The 13,596-nt window shown below is 44.2% G+C and overlaps 1 protein-coding gene across 3 annotated transcripts in view; it reads right to left on the reverse strand.

The window, feature by feature from the left end:
- The window catches only part of STS (steroid sulfatase), a 141,874-nt gene that overhangs the window by 91,503 nt on the left and 36,775 nt on the right, over positions 1-13,596 (reverse strand). The window lies entirely within an intron of this gene.

The following is a 13,596-nucleotide window of genomic DNA, read 5'->3' on the forward strand; positions in this document are numbered from 1 at the left end:
AATGAACAGCTCCTGTTTTGCTTCAGGGCTACCGTGCGTGGCCTCAGTGGTCCATTGGGAATGGGCTGCCACTTGCCTGAGGGCACCAGGATGGCACCAGAATCATGCAGAGAGCCCATCAGGAAAGACAAGATACAGGCAGACTAGGAGACGTTACTGAAAAGACAGCTGACAGTGATGTGAAGAGGCGTAACAGGGAAACCAGGGGGTAGAGGGTTGGCTCTGAATGCTGGTAGCACCCCAATGCCCATAGGGCAGGTCACCAGAGCCAGTGAGGACCCTTGAGGGGAACTGCAACCCTTAGTTGAGAACATAGTCCTTCCTGGGCAACCTGCCGTGAAGGAAGAGGGGGCTGTATGGATCTGAGTCCCCTTGCCTTCCAATTTCCTGCTTTCCTTAGCCAAGCTCAACCGGAACCGGAACAACACAGCCCGTGGCTGTAGTTCATATGGGGCTTCCTGCAGGGGTGGGGGTAGGATGAGGGGAGGTAGAGGGGCTGTTAGGGGCAACAGGAAAGAAGTGAGCTCCCTAGCGACTCATTACGTCAGTGACTTCTGAGAAACCCATCACTGGGCAGTGTCCTCATCCCTGTTTCACAAGAACAGTGAGCCTGAGAGAGCTGTCCACACTTGCCTGGGAGTACAAGCGGTGAAGCCATGAATTGTACCCTGGTATAAATGCCTCCCAAATACTTTTGTCCTCATCACGATTACCCACTGACGTGTAAACTTCCTTCATGATGATGTTAAAAAATAAAATACAAGGACTGCACTGACTGAGGTTTCCACTGATATCTAAAGAAAGCAAGTCATTCTTTCTAGATAGTAGGTCCTGTTTGTGTGCAACTGGAGACGAGAAGGCGTGTGTTAGTACACGAAGGATTTGGGAAGACAGTTCCATGGAACAGTGAAGAGAGGAAATACATAGGGAAGTCTACCTATGGGCCAAATTCGGTTACCAATTTTGCACTGAGTGTCCCAGCAACTGGTCAACAAACAAACAAACAAACAAAAAACAACCATAGCATGATGCAGAGAAGAGAAAGTGAACCTTCTCAGGTAGAAACAAACATGGGTAACATGTATCAAGTGCCAACTAGACACAGGTACAGCCCGGTGTGTTGCACATAATAAATGATGGCGGTGACCGTGAGATGACAGCCGTGATGACACCTTCCACTGCTCATTCAATGGGTAGCTTCATGGCAACCTTGTTACACATATCATCCCACGGACATGCGGGGCTGGCTGGTCTAGCGTCATTATTACCCGCACCTCTCGTCCCCCTCAAAAGTGTCCAGTATGCGTGATGAGGGACAGGGTGGATGGCACCACATCGAATCCTCACAGAAGAACCGTATGATGGAGGCACAATTATCACCCGGCTTCTATCAATGAGAAAACCACACTGTGAAAGGTGCAAGGGCCTGTTGAGGGTCACAGGGCGAAGCATTTAGCAACAAGCTTGACCAACCTTGGGTGGGGTGGGGGGTCTGCATTCAGCCAGAAGAAACGACTCCTCTCAACCCCGTCACCACAGAATCCGTCACCTCCACGAATCCCCGTGGGCTCGGGAGGTCAGAGGACGCTATCATGTGGAAGCAAAATGAAGACGTACTGGGAGCCAGACTGTGCGCTTTTCATACTTTCGGGTCTATCTCCAAATGGACCTACATGTGACACAGCAGGTACACACAATGCACTGCATTTGGTGACAAAAATAAAATGACTTTCTCCATCGGAAAAGCCATCCATAGAAAGAAAATAATTATCTTCGCTTTTACCGTTCCTTTCCCCCCACAGGGAACGCACAAAACCAGTGTCTGCTAAAAGATGTGGAATGTTCCAGAATTCCGTTTCCGCCTCCTGGTGAGCTTGTGGAACAACCCTATGTGGGTCCAAAATGATGCGTCCGTCATTTGAATTTGCCCAGGTGGCCTCAACAAGTCCCTCCTCAGATTTACCCCAGATACAGAGGTCTCCAACATGGGAGGTTCCTCGACCCCTACGAGACCAATATGGAAGACCCCGAGTGGGCCATCCACACTAGAGTTCAGTCTGGCCCCGAGGGCTGACAGAATGACTCTGAGCTTCCCACATACACGTGGGCCTCTGGTTCTCTTAATCCCCACGCATGGCATCTTCTGTGATGCGGGATTATAGAGACGCCCCACACACAGCAGAGAGGTCCCAGAGCTCTCATGGACTCCACCAACAGACCAGATAACTGTCTTTAGAGCAAAGGTGTGGGAAGTACAGAGCCAGTCGGGACACACAGAAAGGAAGGAGCCGCCTGGGAGGAGAACTTTCTACAGGGGACAAGGTCCAACTGGCAGAAGCCAGAAAAATGTGAAAGACAGAATGTTAAGACAGACACCGATACTTCTGCCCCCGAGTGTGCTACGCGAGGATACCGCCCTCCCTTTTATGGGGAGGTTCCCTGGAAAGGTTAAGGCCCATGAGTAGGACGGATGTGATTCCTGCAATCAGGTGATTCATCTGTTAAGTGACTCAGTTCTAAAGGGAGGGATTGCCTTGGGTGGGCCTGACCTAATCAGGCAACTCCCTTCAAAGGAACTGAGCCCTCTGAGAAGTCGGGCTGGGAGCCCTGAGCAGAGCAGTCAAGTACCTCTGCCTGGACTCCTGACCCGCAGAGACTGCGAGGTAAGGTGTGGTGTTGTTTGAAGTCACTGTCTGTTAGGAAACCACAGGAAATGAATACAGTGGGTTTCGATGTTAAACCAGATACTTTCCTGGCCAAAGCTAGAGAGAGCTTGGACTAGGGATTCTGGATTATAACTCTGAGTTTTCGTATCTCACGGATGAAAACAAAATTCCGCAGTGATCATCTCTGCACCTCATTCATTTTTCCATTCCATCAATAAGTATGTACTGAGCCAACCTCTATATGACACACGACGCAAGGCTTAGCATGATCCCCAGTGTTTAATAAAGGTCCTAGATGTACTGTCTGGATGGACCGACCTCAGAGCACAAAGGACAAAGGGAAGCTGGGTGGGCTGAACAATGGGCCCCCAAAATGTCCACGACCTAGTCCTCAGATCCTGTGAATATCTGAAGGCGCAAGAGGGACAAGTTCCTGGCTTGTCAGATGGACCCAGTGTCACCACAAAGGTTCTCATTACAAAGGAGATGAGGAGACAGTGGAAAATACTACTTCTGCGGGCCTCAAAGATGGAGGAAGGGACCGGGAGCCAAGGAGTGTGGGTGACTCTAGAAGCTGGAAAAGTCAGGGGACAGACTCTCCTGAGAGTCCCCAGGGGGACCAACTCCGCCGACATCTTGGTTTTTAGCCCCGTGAAATGCACTTTGGCCTCTGACTGCCAGAACCGTAAGATGAGGAATTTATGTTGGTGTAAACCACCGAGTGTGTGGTCATTTGTTAGAGGAGCCCTATGAAATGAATACAAGAAGGAAGGGACGAATATAAGGTAGGAAGAAGGGAGGAAATTGGGAAAGAAAGAAGATAGGAAGTTAGGGAGGGCGGAAGGAAGGAGGTGCAGACAGCAGTTATTTTAGTTCCTCAGGAGTATCCAGGTCTGGAAGAAGATAGCAAGTATGTCTGTTGGAAACAAACAGGTGTTTATCATTGCGATGGGTATAAGAGACCTCTCTGTACTATCATTTGTATCTACCTGTGACTTTATAATTACTTCAAAGTAACATTTAAAAAAAACAGAAATTACGCCATGGGACAAATAGTAAGCTGTCATTTCTATATATGATTCCTAGGAAATTCTAGAATCACACACACACACACAATTACAGTGGTTAGTATGGGTGGTGCGATTCTGGTATGTAATTGTGTGTGTGTGCATTTCTGATTTTTGGATTTTTTTTTTTAATTAAGAGGTCTTACTGTTATGACCACAAGAAAAAGAAAAACGCATTTAAAAAACAAAACAAAATACAAAGTAACAAAGAGTAAGAAAATCTCAATATCTTATGGAGATAGACAGCCGAGGGATCACGTTTCATTCATGCACATTTATGCTGTATAGTAAGAAGATCAGCAAACGCTGATCTCCACCTCACTGCTCGTGAAACAAGTGTCAGGTTTTACTATGAGATAGAAGTGAGCAGATCACACTGGATTGGGTCCAGGTCAATAGCTGGTCCTATTTTCCCACTGTCCTAGGAATTCTAAGGGGCCAGGAAACCATTCTTCTTCTGCCAGCCTCCTACCCTCTCTAATCGCCTCAACACCTAGGGCTCAGGGGAACTGAGAAAATATTTGTCATGCATTCATCTGTGGACAGGTCATGTTTTGTAATACATATGTGTAATCTTGGACCTGCCATACATTACCTAGTAAACGATTCTTTCCACTGAGTTAGAGTATAATTTTTCGGTTACTTGTTAGATTCCTGACGGGGTTATAATTATGAATGAGTGGACAAAAATACAAGCAGGTCGACGTACAAGTTCATTTGTACATAATGACCCTTCTTTTAGTGAAATTCCAATTTGGATTACAAACACTAAAGTGCTTTGAACGCTCAATATTACTTTGTCCACTGACCCATCTGTCCTAAATGGTGAAATTTTCATATTGGAGTTTGGTTATTTCATCATTACCTACGAGACCTTTTCCCTGACATCGTTTAGGAGAAAAAAAAAAATTTTTTTTTTGAAATTAACATTTATGAATGCAATCCAGAGGGAAAACTAAATTCAGTCCTTCCCCTGCCTAAAAGTGTTCAGAAGAGATGATTTTTTTGACCGAACTATTAAAAGGTAACTAACAGTCTCCAAACCACCACTTCCCAGGACTGCTGTCATCCGTATAGTTTGCACATATCATGGAAACACCTGAACACAATGCCAACAAAATTCATGTGTCAAATACCAAGGGTGATTTCAGGGCAACGAGCTTGTTGTTATTTTCTGAGTAAAAAATGCAACTCCTGAGTAATGCTGAAAAATCAATCAGCAGTTCCTAAAATTGTGTTTCCTTAACATGAGGGAATGGGTGTAATTTTTAATACAAGTTTTAAGCAATCAAAATGCATTACAGGAAAAGAATACCAATTTTCCTCCCAAACCTAAACGAATGAGTTATTTTCTCGGATCATCCCTGAGTCTGTATGACACAACAAATGAGAAAACTCACAACCAAGTTTTGCAGAGTAACTTTGGTGAGCTCTTCTTTCAGCTTAGGATTTATTTTTTATTCAATACAGGACACCCATGCCTACTACCGTGTTTCCCCCAAAATAAGACCAGGTCTTATATTAAGGTTTGCTCCAAAATACACATTAGGACTTATGTTCAGGGGATGTCCTCCTGAAAAATCATGCTAGGGCTTATTTTTCGGTGAGGTCTTATTTTCGGGGAAACATGGTATGTAACGCTCTTGACTTCTATAGTTTTCTGTTTGTTTGTAATGAAAATAACCTTCAGCTATTGATAAATGGGACAAGATATTTCTATCAAGGTATTAGGATAAAACATTTGAATCACTACTCTTGTAGGTCTAGCATGACTGACAATTAGTAACATCACCCAGCTGGAACGGAGAGCAGGGCTGAAATGGGACAACTTGAATTGTCGATTGCAAATTAAAAAAAACAAAAAACATTCATATTAATATATCGGTATTTATGTTTCCTGTGGTGTGTATACAGACATGTATGTACATAACTGGAAAGAAAGATGATATCATTTTATTCGTCGTGCGTTTTGGGAGAGTGGGTCTACCAATGGTTTTATATGATTCTTTATACATTCTTATACTTATTAAATGTTCTACTTATTTTTCCAATCAGAAAAAAGACTGCAAAGCACAAACCAATCATCGTGTCTTCTTGCCAATGGAGACAGAGTGATAATTTGTACTAATGGGAGTAAAAAGAATACGAACCTGGGCTTCCCGTTGGCATGAAGAGATCCTAATTGAGACAATTTCAATTCAATGAGCTCTGATTTTAAAATAATGATGTTCTATCTGATTCTGTGCAGCTGGCCCTAGTCGCATAATCAGAAAAAAATAAATAAATAAGACTTCCTTTTTAGAGAAAGCTTTTGAAGTCCTTATTCTTTAAGCACGAGCACACGGCAAATATATCACAAATCCTTATTGCACAGAACTGAATGAACAATTCCTCGTGGAAGGAAGCTCGGGTTAGAAATGTGAGGCCCAGGAAAACACAGCCGCAGGCACAGCATAGCTCAAACATCGTGTACCTGGCCTACCTTTCCCGTCTTCCCCAACAGGTAACAAGCTCGACTGATCACTGCCTCATTTTTGGTACATTTCGCTGGGAAAAAAATAAATAAATAAATAACCACCAAAGTATCTGACGCAAAGAGAGAGAGAGAGACACACTGTAGGTAGATGGTGTGATTATTCCAAATTGAGAGCACGATGGGTTCGAAAGGAGGATGGTAATGTCGTAACTCTGGTGATCAGCATTTGAGGGGTTGCCTGATTCAGAAACACTGCAAGCCTGCAGCTGGGAGGAGCTCATGTGCACTGTGTTACATTATATATCGCAGAGGGGTCCGTGAAACTCTCATAGTGGGCCAGGTAGCATCTAAATCCATGTTCCAGGGCAAATGCACCCAACGTCCTGCACAGGTCCCTAAAACCACGTGGAACCCCTGCCCCACCCCCAATGCACCACCAACTCACAGGTGGGTCATGATTGAGAAGGATGCATTTGAAAACAAGTATGGATATGATAAAAGATCATCCTTCCCCTCTGGACTCAGTATTTTTTTTTCTCTCAGAGTAACATGTCTGATGCTTATTTTACAAAGCAAAGAACACGAGTAACTAAGGAGGACATGGCAGGTGACTCGTTGTTGTAAATATACATTAGCTGTGAACGTGGTCAACCTCTGCACCACCCCAAACATTAGTACCTTGAAATAAAAAAACTTGACAGATAGATCTCACTTATGTGTGGAATCTAAAGAACAGAATAAATGAATAAACTAAACAGAAATAGACTCTGAGACATAGGGGAAACAAAACTGAGGATTGCTAGATGAGAGGAGGGTGAGTATAAGGGGGAAAGTGAGGGGATTAGAAAGCACAATTGGTCACCACAAGATTGCCACAGGGATATGAAATGCAGTTTGGGGAATATAATCAATAACACTGTAAGGATTGTGTAGGGTATCTGATGGGCACTTGCCTTCAGAAGTAGGGAGACCACTTCACAGACTGTGTAGATGTCTGACCACTGCGCTGTACACCTGAAGCTGAAGCTGAATAATACTGAATGTCAACTATAATTTAATATATGTGTGGTCACAGGATGTGGAGCACGGCACAGGGAATATAGTCAGTGGAACTGTAACAACTATATACGATATCAGAGGGGTAGTAGATTGGGGGAGGGGGTTATCACCTTGTGAGGGGTGTGATTGTCTATTACATTGTTTTGTCCACCTCCAATTAATAAAAAAAGAAACTTGGCAGATAACTCAAACCAGCTGGCTCCCATTCGTCTGGTATAAAATATTACTGTACAACTAAACGCACTCAACAAATTGCTTCAGGCTCCAAAGACAAACTGCAAACATCTACGGACTCCTGGAGACTAAAGTACGGAGATAAAAATGTAGAATTCAGAAAACAACACCTACGGTTTAATGGATGGAAGCAGGGGATTGGGATAACAGGACGTCAAATGGTAAATTTCCATTATGTCACCAAAATCAGAGTTGACTTTAATAAAACTAGAGCTACCAAATAGTATTGTAGCGTCGGTTAAAACAGATTACCAACTGATTATCACTCTCAAATTAGAAGGCTGTGCCCCTACACTATAAAATCAATCTAATTACAGACATTTTTATTCCTGTCTTCCAATATTTCATGCAGAAACATGACGAAGAATTTGAACCTCCTCTACGGTATGGGTCATTTCCTCACTGACTTCAACGAAGATTTATTTTATACTTGAAATTATATCGTAGACTATCTTTCCAGAGAAATCACTCCTGCAATGAAGGTTTTAATAAGGGATTCCTATAGGGGAAAAAAAATCATCATAATCAGAACCTGTACCGTGCTGTATAAACTCAGGAACTGCAAGGAACACTTCATTGGCGATTACCAGCCAGAGAGAAGGACACAGTGAAAGATAAATGAAAAGTCACATCCCTTAGTTGAAAAACATTTATGTTTTTAAATTTTGATTGGGGAATACTGGGGAACAGTGTGTTTTTCCAGGATCCATCAGCTCCACGTCCAGTCATTGTTTTTTTTTTTTTCAATCTAGTTGTGGACGGTACAGCTTAGCTCCAAGTCAACGTGTTGTTTTCAAGTCATTTTCTTTATAGACTGAAACAAAATTTTCTTTTATACATTTATAAAATTTCTTATATAAAGAAATTTTCTTTTCTTTATAGAAAATTTTGTTTCAGTCTATAAAGAAAAAAAAAAGGTCCTAGCTTCTGCCAGGAAGCTGGTGCTTTTTGCCCCTGTCCAGAATCCTAGGTTGATTAACTGGAGATAACCTTACACAAGTTTTAGGCTTCACCACATTTGGCAAAGAGGAAAATTGAGAAATGCCAGATAGGGTTCAAGACCGTTCTTTACATCGGAGTCTAAGAGGCAAAACCAGATCAGAAAGGAGATTTGGTTTCTTTGACTGAAATCCGGGGACTATCACTCACTATCAATATTCATACAACATGGGCACCGTTTTATAAAATTCCGTATTCCACGGTTATTTAAGAAACGTAAGGCACTCGGTGTTCTTCAAACACAGTGGGGAGGGTTGCATGGTTCCTGCACTCATAGAGCTTGGACAGGTAAGATTCAGGTCATCAACAGCAGACAAAGGTCACATCGGGGATGGTGTGAAACTGCCAACGGGACATGCATGTGGAGCACGAAGCAGGCAGCTATCACCTAGCTGGAGGTCAAGTGCAAGAACAAGCTGAGCTGGGCAGAGGCCCCAAGGGGGGAAGAAAAGCTGGCTGGTAGGAGAGATCTCTTAAGACGAGGACATGCCCCAAGCGGGGAGCCAGCAGGGGGGTCTGGGGGATGGGAAGGTTGGCGGAGGCCTAACCCTGGGGAACTTCCCAGCCCTGGATCCATAATTCCATCTTCTCTCCAGTGGGGAGTCACGGAGACGCTATCAGGGCCAGTGACTGACGAGCGCCTGGCTGCAGAGGGTCGCAGAGGTCTTGATGGATGCAGACAGAAGCTTCAAAGGCCCGTGTGGTCGACACGTGAGAGAGGAACACAGCTCAGCCCAGGTGTGCCGGGTACAGATGGGGAGACAACAGACAGCTGAGATGCAGAGGCAATGAAGCTTCAGGTGTTTCCACAGTAGCGAGCTTTGAATTTCAATGGCATGCCTTCCAAGGTAACCCAAGTGTCTCTTTGTCGCTGTGAATCACTGCAGTGACACAGTAATGACGCTAAAGCAACAGTGGCTAAGACCCACTGTGGCCGGGGACAGAGCCACCTCTGCCTTACGTCAACAACTGGACATCTTACAGCCTCAGTGTTGTCTTCGGTTACAAAACAGGGCAGGCACAGACACCAGCAGTTGCCACTGCTTTTCATCAGAGAATCTTCTGGCCAAGAGAAAGTCCAGTAGACATGAAACTCAGCGTTGCTCTGCTAAAAGTGGGTGGAATCAACTCAGACCATTCCTCCCAGGTCCAAGGAGGCTTCCAGTAGCGGCCGGAAGGGGACTTGGGTTTCCAAGAGGAACCAGTTGTTAAGCACTGCGTATGGGGTCTAACAATCAAAGTGTTTCCAGTAAAACGGAGGCCAAGATTGCAACGTCTTAAGTGCCTGCCTGGCGTGAGTCTGCAGATCTCTCCACTTAAATGAAATGTCTTATTCCTGAGGTGTTTTTACATGCTATTTTTTTAAAACTGTAGAACAAAATAATTGCTCTAAATTCTTTAGCCAGGCGATGCTTGTCAAGAAACAAAACGGGCTGTGTGAGTCCTGCTTTAAAGCACAGACCCACATACACAGAGCACCTGCGTTAACCCAGCTCGGACCAACCGTGCAGAGACAAACACGGGAATGGGAATAGGGAATACATCACTGTTTGTAAACATCCAGAGACAACTCCCGCGATTGTATTCAGTGCCGGTTAAACTGTCCTGTGAACCGTGTCTCAGGGAAAAGAAAGCAGGAGTTGGGAATGCAGGAAGGTCTGCAGGAACTGCCAAGGTCTGCAGGAATGCATCCGTTGCCAATAATCTACCATGCACTCAATACTCCAGGGAGAAGCTACATGGGACAGCAAGATGGCCAGCTCCACTGTTACTTTATAAATACCACCTCACCAAAACACAGGCCATTCATCATCACCTTTCACAGTGACAGGGACGAAACGTAGCCAAGTTGAAATCACAACCACGCAATATGGCAACCCACCACAAATGGGACCAGACTATGGGGAGTATCACAGCCAACACAGGACCCCTGGATTGAGATAAAGGATGGCGACACAACACATGCCTCTTAGGAAGTGGTTTTGTGTGAAATTTTAAAAACAAAACCAATGGAAGCAAAACATCTCCTTAAAGAGGAGAAATAGGATAACATTTCATACATATTTTTTTCTCCCAACTCTTTTGGGGGAAATTTTCAAACTCTCAAGAACCATGTAACTTCACTCATATGTTTAATAGAAAACAGACTCAAGGAACAAATGAATGAATGAAAAAAGTTCATCGCATAGACAACAAAAAGTATTGTGGTTATTAGAGGGGGAGGAGTCTGGGGGAGGTAGAAAACGGTCAAGGGGGTCCAATATACAGTGATGGAAGGGAAACTAGACTATCGATGGTGAGCACACAAGGCAATATACAGATGATGTCTTACAAAATAGTACACTTGAAACCTAGTCTTACTAACCAATGTCACTCTAATAAATTTAATTTTAAAAAAATCAAAATAGTTGAAAAACTAAAATGAACACAGCTGTACCCCTTCTCGTAGGTTTACCAACTGTTACGTTTTGTCATATGTGTGTGTTTTCCTTCTCTGTCTCTCTGTATGTAAACATATGCATGTGCATACATCCATACAAACACATATTTTTTTTTCCATCAGAAGATTAAGAAAGGATAAGCGATGTATTTGCATTTGGGCATGATGGTGTTTTATAGTAAGTTGCATAGATGATGACACTTCAGCCCCTGAAGAGTTCAGCAGGGGTCTCCTAAAACAAGGACAATCATAATGTGAACACTTGTGTTGATTCAATCAACCCACCTCCTAACCAGTCCCCAGGTAATCGTAGCACCTAGTTCTTTTTTCTAATCCAGGATCCATTCAGAGTTCCAGTATTATTACAATGTTTCTCAGTCTTTTCAAATCTGGAAAGTCCTCTCGGACCTGTCTTTGATTTTTGTGACACTGACTTTTTGGGGAAGAATCCAGGTCAATGGTCTTCTATAATGTGGTCTGTTGTGGATGAGTCTGTTTATGTCGTTCTGACCAAATTGAGTTTCAGCCTTTGCGGCAGGGCACCACCCCGGCATGTGGGTGCCCTTCTCCTTCCTCCTCTCAGGAGGTACACAACACCAAGGCACCCCACTCCTGATCACTTGCTGAAGGGGACAAATTCCAAACCACTCCATTTTATCGCTCAATTTACCTCTTACTGAACCTTCTTTCATTCATTGTCTCTAAGAAACAACACAGTCACCAGCAGTGTTTTGGTTGGGATTACCTTGACCCCCAAATGGGCTTATCATCATGGGCATTTGCTGCTGTGAATAGCCTTAGGAAGGATCTCCAGTCTCCTGGAAAAACCTTTTCATCATCATCAAAGCGTTAAAATAAATTACCATCCAGCCTAGTATATATTGAAGAATAAGGTAACTGACTGCTGGCAGGTCAAACAAAATAACATTTCATAAAAACAAACTGTCCTCTTTTTTGTCTTTTTTTCTTTCATAAGAAAACTTGAGTATCTCTAAACGCTTTTTTGGAGGGGAACACATTAGAAATAGCAGAGATGACATAAAAGTATTTTCTTGATTATCTGCAAACTCTTCATCCTCTTTGGGAGAGGGAAAGTATTTACTGTGCTGGAATCGACAAACCTGCATTCTGAATCGAGACCATCACTGGACATCCCAAGAATGGCTTGATATCGGTAAGATATAATAGGTGTTGCCATTAGGTATTTAGGAACAGATATTGTAGTCCCCGCTGAAAGACCCCCCACTCCACGTGAGCGCGTTAAGAAAGGATAATGAAAGCTGTATTCGTTCACCATGAATTAATCCTGAGCCTTTTCAGCCTCAGACTTTTCATGAGTTACCGAGTCTGTCCATGTTTTTCTAGCCGGGTCCAGAGACTGTCCATCTCCCCTCTGGACTAAAACGACCCAAAGTAAATATATAAATAAAGCACACAAAGCTTTCTCTCTGCACAATGTACAGTTGTTTTCCAGAGGAATAAAAATAAAACTCCACTTAGCAGGCACTTACGGCTCTGAAAGCTGGATCAGAAATCAAAGCCAGCTCTTGCATTAACAAGAACGATAGGAAATACATTCTTCCCTAAACCCCTGGAAAAAGTTTGTTTCTGCAACAGAAGAGGAACACGCAATCCTTTTAAAGAACAACTTGCAGAAATCACAATAGGAAATGCATCCAGTAAGCAGCTCAGTATGAAGAGTGACTACAATATAAACCAAAGGTTTAAGCCTCCAGAGAAGGAGAACCCCCTGCTGTGGGGTTTAAATAGGAAAAAAAAAAATCCTAAAAGATCATTGTCTTTTTGTTCTCTTTAACTCTCACTCTACTGCAGATCCTTCAAAGTAAAAGGCCACTGAATAGTCTAGGAAGAGGTGATTAAGGAAAAGTCTATAGTTGCACAGAGCAGGGATCCTGCCCCTGGATGTCACTGCCATCAGGCCGGATGACTCTTCATAGTGGGGACTGTGCCAGGCGCCCAGGGATGGGAAGCACCAGCCCTGGCCTCCACCCACTGGATGCCAGGAGCAAAACCCCTCCAAAGTCATGGAACCCCACGTGCCTCCAGATGTTGCCAAAATTCCCCGGGAGGGCAAAACTACTATCAGTAACGCAAGACCCCGCCTAGAGCTGCCTTGGAAGATCCTGAAATCTCCCGGCAACCTTGCTTCAGCTCCCATCACGTTGGCTAGCAGGATCATCCAGGTATTCGTGTGTGTCCCCAAACAAAGGTCATCCTTTGCTTTCCCAACCATCCTGGGTGCAGAGGTCAATCAGCTACCTGAGGACATGAGGCCCGCGGGGTAGACAGCTACGATCCACAGCCGGGGTCTCTCTGACACCTCGACATGCTTCCACCTTCGGGAACCTTTCTATCCCAACATGACCACTGTCATCTCTGAAACCATCTCTGTGCCCATTCCTCTGAGTCTGTTGCTACAGGGGGACCTGGACATAATCTGATGCCAAACAGTGCCCACTGTGACATCATAATGGCAGAGTGTCATAGAGACGTGGCCTCTTCTGTAACAGAGATTCCCCAACACCACACACACTCACCTCCACCAGGGTGGGGGTGGGGGAACCCCTCCAATAGGAAGTCCGCCTGTTCTGTCCCTCAGGTGGTGACTCAGAAAAACAATTGGAATCAACAGGG

The sequence above is a fragment of the Rhinolophus hipposideros genome (genome assembly GCF_964194185.1).
Source record: "Rhinolophus hipposideros genome assembly, chromosome: X".
Classification (NCBI taxonomy): Eukaryota; Metazoa; Chordata; class Mammalia; order Chiroptera; family Rhinolophidae; genus Rhinolophus; species Rhinolophus hipposideros.